This window comes from Lynx rufus, unplaced genomic scaffold, assembly GCF_022079265.1.
Source record: "Lynx rufus isolate CCGP_SWC_20201006 ecotype Redwood Valley unplaced genomic scaffold, mLynRuf1.p SCAF_13, whole genome shotgun sequence".
NCBI lineage: Eukaryota > Metazoa > Chordata > Mammalia > Carnivora > Felidae > Lynx > Lynx rufus.
In genome coordinates this window covers 57,830,189-57,850,125 of record NW_025814827.1, presented here as the reverse complement: position 1 = coordinate 57,850,125, position 19,937 = coordinate 57,830,189, and the positions used below count along the sequence as shown (strand labels likewise).

Sequence of the window (19,937 nt, the reverse complement as noted above, 5' to 3'; positions counted from 1 at the left end):
TGGGGCGCCTGGGTGGCGCAGTCGGTTAAGCGTCCGACTTCAGCCAGGTCACGATCTCGCGGTCCGTGAGTTCGAGCCCCGCGTCGGGCTCTGGGCTGATGGCTCAGAGCCTGGAGCCTGTTTCCGATTCTGTGTCTCCCTCTCTCTCTGCCCCTCCCCCGTTCATGCTCTGTCTCTCTCTGTCCCAAAAATAAATAAACGTTAAAGAAAATTGTCTCGGAGTGCCTGGTGGTTCAGTTGGTTGAGCATACACTTGTGCTCAGGTCATGATTTCATGGTTTGTGAGTTCGAGCCCCACATCAGGCTCATTGGTGTCAGCACGGAGCCCACTTCAGATCCTCTGTCTCCCTCTCACTCTGCCCCTCCTCCACTCACACTTTCTGTCAAAAGTAAATAGACATTAAAAAAATTAAAGAGAAGGAAAGAAGATAGTCTCTAGTATTTTCTCCTCTTACTCCATTTGAATTATAATTCGAGTATTTCACTCTTTGTTTAAGTTTTCTAGGGCTCTCCAATATGTATAGGACAAGAAGAGCTTCCTTAGTCCTTCAGCATCTGGTTGTATCAATTTTTTCTGCCTCATGCCCCCATCCAGCCTCAAAGGCCCTTTCCTTGTTTCCCTCCTTAGGCCCCAAATATACAGTCTTTGGGAATTTGACATCCTTTTACATGCTTTTGTCCAGCTTCACCAATTGTCCTCTTGACCTGGAATGACCTTCCTCATTTCCTTTCCTTGCACATTCCCTTAAGTTCAGGACTTAATGTTATATTCTGTGAGGTCTTCCTGACTTTGCAGGAATGACTCACAGCTCCCACTACCAATGCCTCTATTATGGGTATGTTGCATAGAACTTCCAGAATGTTAAGAAGACAGAAGACAAGTAAACAACCAATTTAAACTTGTGTCCAGTAATATAAAGGAAATTAGTAAGTCAAAATGAGAAAGATAAGAGTAGGTTACTTAATGGTTAAGAAAAGACTTTCTGAAAAAGTGACATTTAAGCTGAGACTGAAAATGTAAGAAGGAGCCAGCTGTATAAAACGCGGAAGGAAAAATGTTTCAGGCAGGGAGGGACATAGAAGAATCCAATATGAAGAAGAAATTGATGAAGAAGAGATTGGTGTATTTGAGAAACTGAGAAGAGGCCACTTGGCTCAAGTATATTAATCGAGGGACAGTGGCATGTGATAAGATTGGAGAGCTGAGTGGGGGCCAGATCAGGTCAGTCTGTACCATCGAAGGCTTTTAAGCAAAGGAATATTTTGAATATATTACCTATGGTCATGATGCTGTTTGGAGAATAGATTGGAGGGGAGCAAGAACCTCAAGGAAACCAGTAAGGAGGCTATTGCACAGGTCTGGACAAGAGATAACTTTCAAGTGGTTGATTCTGGGATAAACTCACAGCTATCTTCAGAATAGTTACTAAAGGTCGTATTTTCTTTTCTTTTCTTTTCTTTTCTTTTCTCTTCTTTTTCTTTTCTTTTCTTTTTAAGTTTATTTATTTATTTTGAGAGAGAGAGAGCGACCATGTGTGGGAGGGAGGAAAGGGTAGAGAGAGGAGAGAGACAGAATCCCAAGCAGGCTTTGTGCTGTCAGCACAGAGCCCAATGCGGGGCTCAAACTCACAAACTGTGAGATCATGACCTGAGCTGAAATCAAGAGTCAGACATTTAACCAACTGAGCCACACAGGTGCCTCTAAAGGTTGAATTCTTAAACAGTTCTGTTGAAACCTAAATGAGAAAATATTTGACAATAATATTATTATTGCTGTTACAATAATAATGCCATTGGCTGGAGAGGTAATCAGTGATGAGATAAAGCAGGTTGTGTAGGCTGAGGAAAAGAGAGTAGATTTTTCTTTTCTTTTTTTTTTTTTTGTTTTTTAATTTACCTTCAAGTTAGTTAGCAGTCATTATTGCACTATAATGATTTCAGGAGTAGGTTCCAGTGATTCATCCCCTATGTATAACACCCAGTGCTCATCTCAACAAGTGTCTTCCTTAATGTCCCTTGCCCACTTAGCCCATCCCCCCACCCACAACCCCTCCAGGAACCCTTTATTTTGTTCTCTATATTTAAGAGTCTCATGTTTGTTGAGAGTCGATTTTTCTAAGTGCAAAGTGATACTATGAGGGTTTTAGGCATGAAGTGACATGATCCAAATTGTGTTTTCAAAAGGGATCTAATCCATAAAAAGGATTAGAAAAGACAACAAATAAATAGGAAGCTATTGACAAAATCAGGTGAAACTGATGGAGATGAAAATAGGTTAATGGAAGTGGAACAATGATGAGTGCACAGATTTGAAACATGTTTAGGATTGGATTGGAGGTGGAGAATACAAAAAAAGGAAGATGTCCTGGTTTCTTGAATGAGCAAATGATAGATGCGTCACTTAGTAAGATAGGGGACAGTGTTGGGGAAAAGATCAGTAGTCAAATGTTGGAGACATTAAATTTGAGATATTTGTGCTTAAATATTTTAAGTAGACAACTAAACATATGGATCAAAAGTACATATGCATGTATGTGTTTGTAAGTAAAAGAAAGAGCATACTATAAATATTATTCTGTCATTTGTTCTTTTTCATTAAAAACAAGTTATGGGAATTCTTCCATATCTGTAATATAGGTTTACTTGATTATTTTTTAAAATTGCATGATAGTATAGCTATACCATAATTTAATCAACAATTTCATACATGTTCATTATTATGTACATCACTACATAGTTTTACAAGTATTTCTGTAGGATAGATTTTAAAAAGTGGAATTGCTGCATCAAAAGGTATGCACATTTTGAATTGAGATAGAAATTACCACCCTTGAAAGGAACTGCACCATTAACCATATATCAGTATGTCAATTTCGCTAACATTGGATTCTAACAATTTATATTATGTTTTTCAGTCTGAAAGGGGAATTGTTATCTTGGTGTTATTTTACTTTACCTTCTCCTGATCCATGATGTTGAGCATGTTTTCATATGTTTATTAGCCATTCCATTTGTTATTTTTATGTGAAAAATACACAAAATGATTGTAGAAATGGAAAAGCAAAATAACATTCAGATATGTAAGAGAAAGAAAATGAGAAATTAAAAAATGAAAAAAGAAAAGGAAAGAAGGTAGACAACAAGAAAAAAATAAAGGAAAGAAATGGAGGCCTAATTATTACTTATCTCTTTGTTTGCTATTGGATGAGCTGTGAGATTGTGGAGAGTGGTTGGAGTTAGGGTTAAATAATTTACAAAAACTAACAGTTATGCTTTTGCTTGTATAAGTTATACATTAACAAAATATTAAAGGTAGTTCTTGGAAGGTATTTTAGAAATCAATGTTTAGGGGCACCTGGGTGGCGCAGTCGGTTAAGCGTCCGACTTCAGCCAGGTCACGATCTCGCGGTCCGGGAGTTCGAGCCCCGCGTCAGGCTCTGGGCTGATGGCTCAGAGCCTGGAGCCTGTTTCCGATTCTGTGTCTCCCTCTCTCTCTTCCCCTCCCCTGTTCATGCTCTGTCTCTCTCTGTCCCAAAAATAAATAAACGTTGAAAAAAAAATTATAAAAAAAAAAGAAATCAATGTTTAATGTCTGGTTTTGTTACCTATATATTAAAAGACCTGAAAAACTTGCAAATGCTCAGGAAGCCATGATAGTTAAAATGGAGAAGGTTAACAAGAAGCCTCATGAAGAGTTCTTCCCTTGGAGCAGCCCAATGTACTTCACAGAGAGGCTATACTTTGCGGGCTGCTACAGCAGTCATAGCAGACCCAGTAAGAGGTTGACCACAGCCATGTGTATCCTGTTCTATTAATAAAGGAAATGTCAACTAGGACACTGGGGATTAGACACAACTAATTTTCTAGAATGCCGTTGAGTTGATCTTTATCTGTAAAGCCAACACAGACATATGAATAGTTAAAATGAGCTGTTTGCCTCTCAGATTTCAGTGGGATAAAGCCTGGTTTTTTATTTCACACCCACAGAATAGCAGCTCTGAATGGCAAGAAGTCTTTAAAAATCATATTTGTTAAAGCTGTTATTTTCAAACACAACTCAAATTATTAGAGTTCCTGGAGTATATATATTTTTAATTAAAAAGCAATTTAACTTTTGTTTAGCTAGACTCTGAGCTCCACATTCCATCACTTCCCTCCTCAAGAAGTCTGATACTGTGCTCTCAGAGTTGCAAGTTCACAGTGGTTGGACCAAGTTGGCATGTCCCCAAAGCACACTGGCCTTCTTGAAACTATTTATGATCAAATCAGTTTTGTCATTCTGACAGTAGGAACGACAAGCCAAACACAGCTCAGCACTGTAGATTCTTTGTGGTGACCCTTCTAACTTCAAGAGCTGTTGTTTTACACTGAATATCCTAAGTGGTTGCTCTACTATGAAAATTGAGTCCTTCAAGCCAAATGACTATTACTAAAATTGGGAAAGTTGGCTACCACACATGTGCAGATGCTATTCTAAAAATGTCACATGTATTAAATGGTGGGATCATGAAACCAGAGTCAGAATTTGACTAAAATTTATCAAAATTCCAAAAAATACTAAACTTATTTCTATTAATGCTGTGAAACTGAGGTTAACTTTTCTGTGATAATTAAGAGTTATTTACTACTTTGTGCATGTACAGTTTATACTATTTGTGGGCATATTAGTACCTAGACATATAATTTAGCTTCTGATTTCCTAATCATCTCATTTTAAGGGTGGTAGAGGTAGAGCTGCAGTGTTAAACTTCTCATATATAGTAGCTTCATTTCAAGTGTGAGGAAATGTGTGAATTATATGTAAAAAGTACACATTTGAAGCATCAAGATAACATAAGAAAAGTTTGATAGCAGTGGCTTTCAAAATTTATCCCTAAGTATTACAACTATCTTCTCGCTGTATAGACTACACAGCATGCTGTCTTCTAACCTCAGCGATTTTATACGATAATAGACTTTTGGATTTAGTATCCTTGATCTCACTTTCCGTGCATGGTCCCAAAATCCTGACAGGTACTAATTTGTCATTTTACTGAAGCATGGCTTTGAAGTGCTTGTATGGCATGGGAGCAAATCACTTTAGTCAGGGAGTGAGCCCATCTGATTACCCTGCAACAGCTTCTCAGGGCAACTTGATTGTTCCAGTCAGGTCATCACTATATTATACCTCCTGTGAAGGGTAAAAATTGGGTTTATTTGTGAAAATGGTATGGAGAAAGACCTAAGAGCTAAGCAGTGAGTATGATATGAAATGAGGGTGCAAAAGCCTATGAAAAATGATCTTTTTTTTTACCAGGATTCAGGTATAGGAACCAAGCCTATCCTATGCCTCACAGAGAAATAAGAAATGGTTTGTAAATCTGTGCTGGCAATGCTCTGGCCAATGTAAATTTCCTCATCAAGTAAGAAATTTTTAGCAAAATTGAAAAGGCCATGGGATCTTCCTCCCTCATTTTTTTTTTAATTTTTTTTTCAACGTTTATTTATTTTTGGGACAGAGAGAGACAGAGCATGAACGGGGGAGGGGCAGAGAGAGAGGGAGACACAGAATCGGAAACAGGCTCCAGGCTCCGAGCCATCAGCCCAGAGCCCGACGTGGGGCTCGAACTCACGGACCGCGAGATCGTGACCTGGCTGAAGTCGGACGCTTAACCGACTGCGCCACCCAGGCGCCCCTCCTCCCTCATTTTTGAGAATAAGTGGGTTTCTACTCTCAAGCGCTCGCAACAGTATTTGGCACTGTATTTAACCATACAAGTATTGGCTGCTATGATGATTGTGATGATAATAATGACAATGATTTGACCCTGGATGGAACTGTGATTTGACAGAAAGCTAAGGACCGCTACAGGCATTTTCACACACCAAATATCAAGGGTCTCCTGTGTCATCTTCCGGTTAACACAAGTATGTAAAAGTAGAATGTTTGATGTAATTCTTTTTGTTTTCTTTAAGGATTTTATTTTATTTTATTTTATTTTTAATATATGAAATTTATTGTCAAATTGGTTTCCATACAACACCCAGTGCTCATCCCGAAAGGTGCCCTCCTCAATACCCATCACCCACCCTCTCCTCCCTCCCACCCCCCAAGGGATTTTATTTTTTAAGTAATCTGTACACCCAATGTGGGGTTGGAGTTCACAGCCCCAAGATCAAGAGTCAAATGCTCTGCTGACTGAGCCAGCCAGGCACTCCTGTTTGACATAATTTTTTTTATCAATTTATTCCCATCATTGCTTATTCCTATAAAGTTCTCATCATCTAAACAGACAAATATCTCTATTACCTTTTAAGTTATCTAAGTTAGAGTCACAGAGAAAAATGTGTACAATTATGAGTAACTGCATATGGGTATATAAACCATATGAATTTAGAATTTAGACACACTTAAAAAGAGCATTTTAAATATTTTAAAATATTGTAGAGTTTGGATATTTCTTTAGGTTCTATCTGGAAAACCTCTCTTCTCTCTGACGCATGTCTGGCGGGTTCCTTCTCTGACCCTGAAGACCAAGTCCTAGTCCTGTTTCTCCCCAAAGCCTCCCCGGCTCTCTCAGACCCTTATACCCCTCCTCTTCCCTGCTGCAGCCATTGTACCACCAGCCTGCCTTGTTGTGGCAATTACACATACACCCAAGGTTGTAATAATATGCATTTGTCTTTTACTGCCAGACTGCAAGCCTATTGAGGAAGAAAGTAGGTCTTCACTAAATCATGCAAATGAATCTCAAAGCATTGTACATATGACAATAGGAGTTAAGAGAGACCTAATATTTCAAACAGTGCAGATGCCAGGCAATAGCCATATCAGAAAGAAAATGTTTCTTTTCCCCCTTCAAAAAGGATTTTAAGTTGATAGCACACAACTACAGTGGGGGAAAATTATTTCTGTAGTATGTTTATTGAGTATCTACTGCATTTCAGGTACTGTGCTATTAGCTTTCATGTGGTTCACTTGATTAAATCCTCACAATAATACCTATTAGGTATGTACTTGAATTTTCTCAATTTTCAGATAAGGAAATTCAGGGTAAGGGAGGCAGTATGTTTCAAGTCACAGGTAATAAATGGCAGAGTAAAATTGGAACCAGATGTTATGATTCTAAGTCGAGTTTTCTCCCTACCATTCTATTCAAACCAAGTTTTTAATTCTTATTCCACCTAGACTAGACAATTATTTGAGCTCTAGAGACAGTTTTCACACTATGTTAAATTTCTTAAGTTGTTAAAGCCTACAAAGCTATGATATATTTCTTGAGTCCTGTCTCTCCTCATGATCTATAACATGGATTTATGGTTGATTTTGCCTGTCCTATCCTGTCTTTTAAACAGTAATGCCTGAACTAGTTGGACCACTGAGAGTTAACGTCAGGACATCAATCTATCAGTAACATTAATTGAACATTCTATGGCGAGGCTGTTGTTTTTGCTGGGGTGAAAAAAAAGTTGTTTAGTGGGCAACAAATGAGTCAGAGGATTTTCAATACATTTAGACACTAATCCAGAGATGTTACCAATTATGGTAAGATAACATTTAGGGACAAATGGAAGCCTCCTTTTTTTTCTTTTCCAGATCTTTCTGCATTAACATTATTCTTACAAAACCAAACTAAGTTGTTTATTCCTCACTATCCCTTAGTTCCAAGGAAGAGCATTAAGCCTGCCATTGAGGTAAATGAATATATTGGCTCTGAGCAGCCAATGGTGAGAGATAAAGGAAAAGAAAAGAGAGAAACAAGAGCAGGTATGGGAGGAAAGGAAAGAACTAAGAGAAGGCTTATGTTTGCCCTGCTGTGCTCATGCCTTCCTGGGCCCTGGATTCCTGCTGCATGTTTTATCTCCATTCACTTCCTTCTCTAAAGAATTACTCTCTTGGACTAAGATTGTCTTCCATTTCAATTTGTTGTTTACTGGATTTCTTTGGTCACACAAAACAGATGTTGTATGAGAAGCAGTGAAATATATTTGTAGGCTTTTCATATAAAATTATTTTGTGTTGCAAACAATCCTTTACCTAACTACACCATAAAATAATTGAGACATAAAACTTTGAGGGAAAAAATTTATTTTTTTTTTCAAAGTTTTTTTTTTTTTATTTTTGGGACAGAGAGAGACAGAGCATGAACGGGGGAGGGGCAGAGAGAGAGGGAGACACAGAATCGGAAACAGGCTCCAGGCTCCGAGCCATCTGCCCAGAGCCTGACGCGGGGCTCGAACTCACGGACCGCGAGATCGTGACCTGACTGAAGTCGGACACTTAACCGACTGCGCCACCCAGGCGCCCCGAGGGAAAAAATTTAAAGAAAAAGAATAGCATTTAATCAAAGCATCTCTCCCTTCTTTACATCATCTTCTAATTGATGATAAGCTGTACCTCTTTGTAAATCCCCTGCATTACACCAGGTGGTTAAAATTATGGGATGTTGCTCTAGCAGGTGGATTGGATGGTTGTGGTAAGTTGTCATAAGATGAAGTTAAAAATCAGTGGCAGGGAGAGAGTGGTTCAGGTCTAGGAATATCCTGAACTTACTTCCTCCTATGTACATACCAAATGTACAGCTACATATGAATTGGTTCCCTTTGGAAAAGACCTGAAAACTAGCTAAGGAGCTTTTCTACAACAAAGGATAAAGAACTACATTGAGACGGGAAGTAGAGGCAGAGAGGGGATTTCACCAAAAATCCCACCTCCAGCATGGTGACTCACAATCCGGAGGGATCTCACAAATATGGAGATTCTCCCTGAGGACTGAGGAGTTTGTACCCCACATCAGATACCCCAGCCTTTGGGGCTTGGGGGACTTATTTCTCTCACTGATAAAAAGTTCAAAAGTAATGGTCATAAATATGCTTGTTGAACTTAGGAGAAGAATGGATGAAATGATGAGAACTTCAACAAAAAGATAGAAGATATGGAAAATATAAGATAGTACCAAACAGGGGCACCTTGGTGGCTCAGTTGGATAAGCATCTGACTCTTGATTTTGGCTCAGGTCATGATCTCACCATCATGAGATTGAGGCCCATGTTGGACTCTGCCCTGGACCTGCTTAAAATTCTCTCTCTCTCCCTCTCCCTCTCCCTTGCCCCTCCCTCCACTCATGCATGCATGTGTGTGCTCTCTCTCTCTCTTAAAAAAAGGATACTACCAAACAGAAGTCACTAAACTGAAGAATACAATAACTCAACTGAAAAATACTCTAGAAGGGTTCAACAGCAGACGGGATGGAGCAGAACAATGGATCAACATTCTGATCCAAACAGAAAAACAAAAAGAAAAGAAATTTTGAAAAGTGAATATAGCTAACAGGACATCAAGTGTTTTAGGGGTCTGAGAAAGAGAAGAGAGAAAGAAGGAGAAAGAAGCAGAAAACTTACTTGAAGAAATAATGGCTGAAAACTTCCAAGAAGTCAGGATGGAAACAGACATCTACATCCAGGAAGCTTAGAAAGTCTCAAATAAGGTAAACCAAAGAGATCTACACCAAAATACATTATAATTAAAATGTCAAAAGTTAAAGGGAAAGTATTTAAAAGCAGCAAGAGAAAACAACTTGTTACATATAAGGGAACTTCCATAAGACTTTCAGCTGATTTTTCAGTCAGATCTTTGCAAGTCAGAAAGGAGTAGCAGGACATGAAAAGTGCTAAAAGGAAAAAACTTCCAACCAGGAATACTCTAAGCAAGGCAATCATTCATAATTTAAGGAGATATAAACACTTTTCCAGATTAGCAAAAGCTGAGAGTTCATCACCAATAAACCACCCTTACAATAAATGTTAAAAGGGACTTCTTTAAGCTGAAAAGAGAAGGCACTAACTAGCAATAAGAAAACATGAAAATAAAAATCTCACTGGAAGAGGCAAACATATAGGAAAGGTAGTGGATTAGTCACTTATAAAACAGGTATTAAGATTAGAAAAACAAAATTAGTGAAATTAACCATAACAATAATAATAAGTTAAAGGATATATAAAACAAAATAAAATGTAAAATATAACACCAAAACATAAAACATGGGTAGGGAAGTTGGGATAAAAATGTAGTCATTAGAAAGTGCTCAAACTTTAGTTGCTATCAACATGAAACAAACTACTATGTAAATAGATTGTTATATGTGTACCTTATGGTAATCATAATATTAAAACCTATAGTAGATGGAATTAAGAAAGGAATCTAAACATAACACTAAGGAAAGTCATCAAACCACAAGGGAGGAGAGCAAGAGAAGAAAGCACAGAGAGGAACTACAAAAACTATAAAAACAGCCAGAAAATAATTAACAAAATGCCAGTAAGTACACACCTATTGATGATTACTTTAAATGTAAATGGACTAAATTCTCCAACCAAAAGACATAGAGTGGCTGAATGGATTAGAAGAAGAAGAAGGAGAAGGAGAAGACCCACCTATATGCTGCCTACAAGAGACTCACTTCAGATCTAAGGACACACAAATATTGAAAATGAAGGAATAGAAGAAGAAATTACATTCAAATGGAAATGAAAAGCTGGTGTATCTGTACTTATATCAGACAAAATAAACTTTAAAACAAAGACTAAACAAAAGATAAAAAAGAGAATTATATAATGATAAAGGAGTCAATCCAACAAGAAGATATAACATTTGTAAATATTTATGTGCCTCCAATAAAGGACCTAAATATATAATGCAAATTAACAGCAATATAATAATAGTAGTGGACTTTAATATTTCACGTACACCAATGGATAGACCATCAAGACAGATAGTCAATAAGGAATTCTTGGCCTTAAATGACACATTAGGCCAGATGGACTTAATAGATACATACAGAACATTCCATTCAAAAGTAGCAGACTATACATCCTCTTAAGTGTACAAGGAACATTCTTCAGGATAGATCACATGTTAGGCCACAAAACAAATCTCAGTAAACTTTAGAAGATTGAAATCATACCAGTCATCTTTTCCAACAACAATGGCATGACATTAGAATTCAATTACAGTAAACTGAACAAGTCACAAATACATGGAGATTGAACAACATGCTACTGACAAACCAGTGGGTCAATAAGATATCAAAGGGGAAATCAGAAAATACCTTGAGACAAATAAAAATTGAAATATAACATTCCAAAATTTATAGAATGCAGCAAAAGCAACTTTAAGGGGGAAGACATAGCAATGCAGTCTTACCTCAACAAACAAGAAAACTATCAAATAAATAATTTAACTTTACACCTAAAGGAACTAAAAAAAGAAGAACAAAGCCCAAAGTTAGTAGCAGGAAAGAAATAATAAAGATCAAAGTGCACATAAACAAAACAGAGACAAAAAAAAAACAGTGGAAATGATCAATGAAGTTAAAAGCTAGTTCTTTATATATAAAAAATTGACAAACCTTTAACTAAACTCACCAGGAAAAAAAGAGAGAGAGGGTTCAAATAAATAAAATCAGAAATTAAAGAGGAGACATTATAACTGATAACCACAGAAATACAAAGGATCATGAGACCACTATGAACAATTATATGCCATGAAGTTGAACAACCTAAAAATAAAGGATAAATTTCTAGAAGGATATAATCTTCCAAGACTGAATGATCAAAAAACAGAAAATCTAAATAGAGTAATTGCTAGAAAGTAGATTGAATCAATAAAAAACCTCCCATCAAACAAAAGTCTAGGACCAGATGGCTTCACTGATGAACTCAAAGATTTAACACCTGTCCTTCTCAAACTCTTCCAAACCACCCCCCCAAAAAAAACAAAAACAAAAAACCACTGAAGAGAAAGGAACACTTCCAAATGCATTTTATGAGGCCAGCATTACCTTGGTTACCAAATCCAGATAAGAACACCACAAAACAAGAAAATTATGGACCAATATCCTTGATGAACATAGATGTAAAAATCCGCAACAAAATATAAGCAAACTGAGTTCAATAATACATTAAAAAGATTATATACCATGATCAAATAGGATTTATTCCAGGGCAATGTAGTATGCCACATTAACAAAATGAAAAACAAAAATTATATGATCATCTCAAAATATGCAGAAAAAAGTTTTGACAAAATTCAACATCCATTTATGATAAAAGTTTTCTGCAGGTGGGTATAGGGAGAAACTACCTTAACATAATAAAGGCCATATATGAGAAACAAGAGAAGGATGGCCACTCCTACCACTCTTATTCAATATAGTATTGGAAGTCCTATCCACAGAAATTAGAAAAAAGGGGGGGGAGGGGCGCCTGGGTGGCGCAGTCGGTTAAGCGTCCGACTTCAGCCAGGTCACGATCTCGCGGTCCGTGAGTTCGAGCCCCGCGTCAGGCTCTGGGCTGATGGCTCGGAGCCTGGAGCCTGTTTCCGATTCTGTGTCTCCCTCTCTCTTTGCCCCTCCCCCATTCATGCTCTGTCTCTCTCTGTCCCAAAAATAAATAAACGTTGGAAAAAAAAAAATTAAAAAAAAAAAAAAAAGAAAAAAGGGGGGGATGAAAAGCATCCCAATTGGAAAGGAAGTAAAACTGTCACTATTTGCACATGACATTATCCTGTATAGAGAAAACCCTAAAGACTCCACACACACAAAACTGTTAGAACTCATAAATTCAGTAAAATAGCAGGATACTAAATCAATATACAGAAATCTGTTGCATTTTTATACAGTAATAATGGGCTATCAGAAAGATAAATTAAGAAAGAAATCCAGGGGCGCCTGGGTGGCGCAGTCGGTTAAGCGTCCGACTTCAGCCAGGTCACGATCTCGTGGTCCGTGAGTTCGAGCCCCGCGTCAGGCTCTGGGCTGATGGCTCAGAGCCTGGAGCCTGTTTCCCATTCTGTGTCTCCCTCTCTCTCTGCCCCTCCCCCGTTCATGCTCTGTTTCTCTCTGTCCCAAAAATAAATAAACGTTGAAAAAAAAAATTTTTAAAAAAAGAAAGAAATCCATTTACAATTGCATCAAAAAGAATAAAATATTTGGGAATAAATTTAACCAAGGAGGTGAAAGACCTGTACACTAAAAATTATAAGACATTAATTAAATAAGTTGAAGAAGACACAAGTAATTGGGAAAATATTCCATGCTTATGGACTGGAAGAATTAATATTGTTAAAATGTTCATACTACCCAAGGCAATCTGCAGGTTCACTGCAATTCCTGTCAAAATCCCAATGGTCTTTTTCACAGAACTAGAGCAAAGGATATTAAAATTAGTATGGAACCACAAAAGACACTGAATAGCCAAAGCAATCTTGAGAAAGAACAAAGTCTGAATATCACACTTTATATTACTACAAAGCTATGTTAATTAAAACACTGTAGTATTGGCATAAAACCAGACATACAGAAATATGGAACAGAATAGAGAGTTCAAAAATAAACCCCCACACATAGGGTCATTGGATTACAGCAAAGGAGCTAAGAATATACAATGGGAACAGGATAGTCTCTTCAATAAACGGTGTTGGGAAAACTGGACAGCAACATGCAAAACAATGAAACTAGACCACTATCTTACACTGTACACAAAAATTAACTCAAAATGGATTAAAGACTTGAATGTAAGGTCTTGAAAACATAAAACTCTGGAAGACATAGGCGTTAAGCTCCTTGATGTTGGTCTTGGCATTGAATTTTTAGATTCAACTCAAAAACAAGGGTAACAAAGCAAAAATAAATAGTGGGACTACATAAAACTAAAAACTTACAAGTCTGCATGGCAAAGGAAACTATCAACGAAATGAAAAGGCAACAGGGACACCTGGCTGGCTCAGTTGGTAGAGCATGTGACTCTTGATCTTGGGGATGTGAGTTTGAGCCCCACGTTGGGTAATGTGATTACTTAAACATAAATTCTTTAAAAAAAAAAGGAAAAAGCAACCTAATAAATAGATTTTGCAAATGATATATCTGAAAAGGGGTAATATACAAAGTATATAAAGAACTTTACAACTCAGTACCAAAACCCCCAAATAATCCAATTAAAAAATGAACAAAAGACCTGAATAGACATTTTTCCAAAGAAGACATACAGATGGCAAACACATGAAAAAATGCTCATCATCACTAATCATCAGGGAAATGCAAATCAAAACTACATTTAGATATCACCTTACACCTGCTAGAATGACTAGGATCAAAAAGACAAGAAATAACAAGCATTGAGGAGGATGTGGAAAAAGAGAACCCTCATACAAATGTCAGTGGGAATGTAAATTGGTTCTTCAACTATGGGAAATAGTATGGAGGTTTCTCAAAAAATTAAGAATAGAACTACTTATAATCCAGCACTTGTACATCTGAGTATCTATCCAAAGAAAATGAGGACACTAATTCAAAAAGATATATGCACCCCATGTTTATTGTAGTTTTATTTACAAGATATGGAAACAACCTAACTGTTCATGGATGAATGGATAAAGAATTTGTGATATATATGTATCTGTGTGTGTGTGTGTGTGTGTGTGTGTGTGTGTGTGTGTGGAGAGAGAGAGAGAGAGAGAAAGGAATGAATAGTAATAATAAATAAATAGTAATGAGTAATAGTGAGTAGTGAGTAATACATATATATAGAATAGAATACTGCTTAGCCATAAAAAAGAAGGAAATCTTGCTATTTGCAACAATGTGGATGGACATTGAGGGTATTATGCTAAGTGAAATAAGTCAGATAAGTCAGAGAAAGACAATACCACATGATTTCACTTATATGTGGAATCTAAAAAAAACACACACAAATGAGCAAACAAAACTCATAGATACAGAGAACAGATTGGCAGTTATCAGAGGGAAAGGGGGTTGGGGGTAAGCCAAAATGGTTAATGTGAGTTGTATGGTGATGGGTGGTAATTAGACTTATTGTGGTGATTGCTTTGTAGTCTATACATAAATTGGATTATGTGGTATACCTGAAACTAATAAAATGTTATATTCCAATTTTACCTCACTAGTAATAAAAAAAATCAATGGCAGAGGAAGTTCCTTTCTACTGATGTGGTTTCAGTAGCTGAGATTATGTGAGCTTTGGGCATCACATCCTCCATTCCAATGGCTGGACACCTCCCCTCTTAACCTCCTTTGTCAGGTTTTTGTAGGGTCAGAGCAGCATCAAGACTAACCTGTAAATTTTTTTTTTTAATTTTTTTTTCCAACGTTTATTTATTTTTGGGACAGAGAGAGACAGAGCATGAACGGGGGAGGGGCAGAGAGAGAGGGAGACACAGAATCGGAAACAGGCTCCAGGCTCTGAGCCATCAGCCCAGAGCCCGACGCGGGGCTCGAACTCCCAGACCGTGAGATCATGACCTGGCTGAAGTCGGACGCTTAACCAACTGCGCCACCCAGGCGCCCCTAACCTGTAAATTTTTAAAACAAATCTGGATGAAGAAAGTTAAGGCAAATACCAAGAATTTGGTTCAGCAACTTAGCAGAATTAACTCTTGTTTTGGAGCAAAGAATGCATGCAGTGATACTTGGAACAATGAGAAAGGTGCCTGGCCAACCAGATCCATGGTATCTTCCAACAATCAGTTTTAGGCTGTCTGAAACTCTGGACAGTCCTTTTAGCCTGATGGTTTACTTGAGGGTGGTTCGTGACAAATTAAAATAATCAGAAGTAAATGCAGAATCTTTGAGTTGGTAAAGGTTTTATTTTATTTTTAAGATGGTAAAAGTTTTAAATTGAATTTGGAATATTTTTAAATGTGCCTCTCATATTTCTTTTGTTGAAAAGATGAGTGATTATATATATGAATTAACTGTCAATAATTTATTCCCTTAAAGCATGCCAGTAAAATCAAGATAGAACTTTTTTTTTTTAACTGAGAAGGAGATTTCTTGGGCAAGTTCTGCTGAGTGGCCTGAAGTTCTGGCTTTTAATGCCAAAATAGGTTCCAGGCCATCAGAGGTAGCTTTTAGCCAAGGTTTTTGCATGAGTAGTTTCTGGCAGTAGTGCATGTAGTCTGGCCAAGGTAACGTAATGGCCAGTTCTTTGAATAATAATGTGTCATCTCATAAGAGAGTCCCTCTACAACAGATAATTCATACTGTCAATTTGGCAACCAACCTCATTATTTCTCAGTAAGTTTTTCTTTGTCTCTATTAATCTATCTTCCTAATCTCCAAATCACTCTCTGGTGTCTTCACATGGGGAAGTGATAAAGTTACTTGGCCTTAGTTGCCACTGTAGAAAAAAAATATGTTAAAAAATCGATTGGTTTCAGGATTGTGCCTTTTCTTTGTTTCAGGAGATTGTAAGGGCTCCAATTTGGGTAGGGTGAATAGTAACCTTAACAAGTATTACTGGAAGAAATGGCAAATTAAAAAGTACTTAATTCAGAGTTCCCTTTCATGAGTAATACTATATTCATTATTTTCTGGGATTCTAAATCTCCATCACTTGTAAGATATGACACCAATTTAGCATAGCCCATTTTAAAAGGCGGACGACCATGAAATATATATATCCTTTGTAAAATAATCCCAATTTTAGAAACATTAAAATGTGGCAGAAAGTAGGAAGTAGCAGAATTAAGGAAATACTTTTATCTGGGGTTTGTCTGAGATTCTGGAGCAGTGTTTTAGGAAATTAAGGTTGATAAACTTGAAGAATATGGAATTTTGCAGGCCTTCTTGGTTTTCCCAGCTAGTAAAACAAATCGTTGAATAGCTGTGCTAGAGGTTCCCTTCTTATCAGTCCTAGTTTTGCATGATTTTAGTAAACCTTTCACAGGGACCTTATTTTAGCAAGTTGTTTAATAAATACATGAATCTGTATGCTGTTATACACATACAAAATATTTTAAGACTGGGGTATATTAGTTGGAGGTAAAGAGAAAAATAGGGCTATTATACTTCAAGATAAAATGCTGAAATGAGATTTTTATTGAACACTAAAAAATACTATAAAAAGTTTATGGGGTGCCTGGGTGGCTCAGTAAGTTAAGCATCTAAATCTTGATTTTGGCTGAGGCTTTGATCCCAGGGTCGTGGGATCGAGCCCCGCTTTGGAGCCTGCATGGATTCTCTCTCCCTCCACCTCTCATGTGCCCTCGCTCTCTCTCTTTCTCAAAATAAACTTTAAAGAAACACTATAAAAAGTTTCAAAAAGGAGGCCAAAGACTGCTCTTTATCATGAATGAGACGACAATGGAAAAAGTCCACACTTCCCAAATGTGGTACTATGCATTTTTCAGATGTTTGAATATAATTATGTTTGTTTGACATTGTATTTCATGTGATGGTGTTTATTATTTTTTTAATTAAATATCTTTAGAATAGTTGGTGGTCTGAAGCCAAGAAGGCAATAAAGCTATCATTGCCTAGCAAATTTTTTTAGAAAACTGCATTGTGATTTACTCAACAAGTGGATAATTGGCTTGGTTTTTTTTTTTTAAAGAGAAAATATTCTAGGGATACAATGATCATATGCTTTGTTTTATATAGGTAAGTTACATTCGATCTGTGTTTTATGCTATAGTTCTTTTCATTTTGTGTGTAATGTGCTTTAATTCCACATGCAGTGATTTTGTATGTATAGCTTTAAAAAACCTTAACTTTGAGTTACATCATATGTATATATATGTATGCATGAAAAGTATACAATATATTGATTCATAAGGGAATGTAAACTGCAAAATATACATAAAACAAATCTAATCCATAAGTGCGGTATTTAAAAACTAAAATGTATGATAACTAGGTAAGTGAACTCAATTCTTAACAGATGCAGTATTATGTTTCATAGCGTGTAACAAACCTTGTTTTTTTAAACTTTTGTGTATCATTATACTATCCAATCATGGCTATTTAATAAAGCATAATGAATGGATATTGACATAGTTCTTAGAGAATAAATAAGAGAAACCAAACAAGATACCACATTGGCTACAGATGGGAACTAAGAACCAAAAGCAAGAAGTTAATTTTGAAGAGCTGGCTGAGCTTCCTGTGGAAGTCAGTCAAATGAGATTGAACCTGAAGACTTGCTTCTCTGACCTTTGCTGCTTCCAGAAATCATGGTGTGTGTGTGTGTGTGTGTGTGTGTGTGTGTGTGTGTGTGTGTGTGTGTGTGTGTACATGTACACAGGAGGTGCAGATATATGGACAGCTACTTAGATGGAATAATTTGGAAGGTAACATTCTGGAGAGCAGTATATACCTTAGTGGATTTAGTGATTATGGAAAATATGTGTCACCTGGAGCTCTGCCTCCCATTGAATGATTGAGACCCAGGGCAGGACTTCTAAGAGTTGGGTATGGATCATAATGAGGTCTCTGGCTTTGCCTCTGTTCTTATTCCTCTTTCTGGAAGGAGGGCATAAAAGGTGTTTTAAAATTAGGAAGCAATATGGTGTAATACTTAGGAGATTGGACCTTGGAATCAAGATTTGAATCCTGGCTCTGCCCACGCCAGTTTCTCCACAGCAGGTGCCTCTAATGAGCTATTTAGTGGGCTCTAAAGGGTGGGAGGGAGGACATGACCTCCTAGGGACTCTGCAGCTGGTCTGTCTTCTGGAAGAGCCCACAGCAGGCTAATGGCTGCTCATGCCAGAGGCAAGAGGTGGTCAGAGAACGGCTGAAACAATTCTGGATTTTGTTTTTCTCAAAGGTGTTTACCTGATCATTAGCCATTTGGTGGCACAGAAAATGTTCAATCCATCCATCTTCCTGTCTAGTGGCTTTTTCAGTTACTCTGTGAATTACACATTTTCACTGACTTAACACATAACATTGGCCCAGGTGTCCTCAAATGCAGCACCAAAATGAAATATATGTGTTGACTCTGCAGCCATTTTCATTTCTGTCTGAGACAGGTTTCAGGTCAGTAGATAAAACACTCCTGACATCTTTAATACCCTTTATAGGGCCTTTTATAAATAATAGTTGTCAGTTGATAGTTTTTTCCCCAAACATTGATGACATTTCAAAATAGAATTTGGTGGGTGGTTGCAGGTTGTTTCTGGAAAATAAAGACAAGCTATTTACTTGTTTTAGCATCAAATGCCTCTTTCATTATTTTGCCATTTTAAAAATGTTGTCTTAATGCCCCACAGAACACCTGGCACCAATGAGCTAATCATAGTCAAAGAAAACATTGATTCTAGGAGTGGTTTGCAACAATACTCTTTACTGCCATGCTTACAGAAGGAAAGACTTTTTAAATTTTTTTTTCAACGTTTTTTTATTTATTTTTGGGACAGAGAGAGACAGAGCATGAACGGGGGAGGGGCAGAGAGAGAGGGAGACACAGAATCGGAAACAGGCTTCAGGCTCTGAGCCATCAGCCCAGAGCCTGACTCGGGGCTCCAACTCCCGGACCGCGAGATCGTGACCTGGCTGAAGTCGGACGCTTAACCGACTGCGCCACCCAGGCGCCCCAGAAGGAAAGACTTTTAACGCTTAAATTGGGTGGATTCTCAGAGTGGTTGGCCTTGTGTGGAGGGACACACAAAGCTAAGAAACACGTGGCCTGGGTGTTAGGACAGCGAGGAGAACTACAACATTTGAAGGGAGTGTTTTATTAAAATTATACACTAAGTTGGGGCACCCGAGTGGCTCAGTCAGTTGGACATCCGACTCTTGATTTTGGCTCAGGTTGTGATCCCAGGATCGTGGGATCATGCACCATGATCCCCTCTGCAATGAAAGTGGCGCCTGCTTAAATTTTTCTCTCTCTCTCCCTCTGGTCCTCTCCTCCACTCATGCTCTCTCTCTCTCTCTAAAAAAAATTAAATTTGGGGCGCCTGGGTGGCGCAGTCGGTTAAGCGTCCGACTTCAGCCAGGTCACGATCTCGCGGTCCGGGAGTTCGAGCCCCGCGTCAGGCTCTGGGCTGATGGCTCAGAGCCTGGAGCCTGTTTCCGATTCTGTGTCTCCCTCTCTCTCTGCCCCTCCCCCGTTCATGCTCTGTCTCTCTCTGTCCCAAAAATAAATAAACGTTGAAAAAA

The 19,937-nt window shown here is 37.8% G+C and overlaps 1 long non-coding RNA gene across 3 annotated transcripts in view; it reads left to right on the top strand.

Moving 5' to 3' along the window:
• Positions 1 to 19,937, top strand: part of LOC124508917 (uncharacterized) — a 156,359-nt gene that overhangs the window by 118,332 nt on the left and 18,090 nt on the right. Inside the window, exons 1-3 of one of the 3 annotated variants that reach the window (XR_006961337.1) lie at positions 5,790 to 5,907; positions 9,145 to 9,467; positions 17,389 to 17,435. This is a non-coding gene — a long non-coding RNA (uncharacterized LOC124508917). Of the gene's footprint in view, positions 1 to 5,789; positions 5,908 to 7,511; positions 7,675 to 9,144; positions 9,468 to 17,388; positions 17,436 to 19,937 lie in introns of those variants that run through there. The other 2 variants (XR_006961336.1, XR_006961335.1) reach the window with 2 other exon arrangements.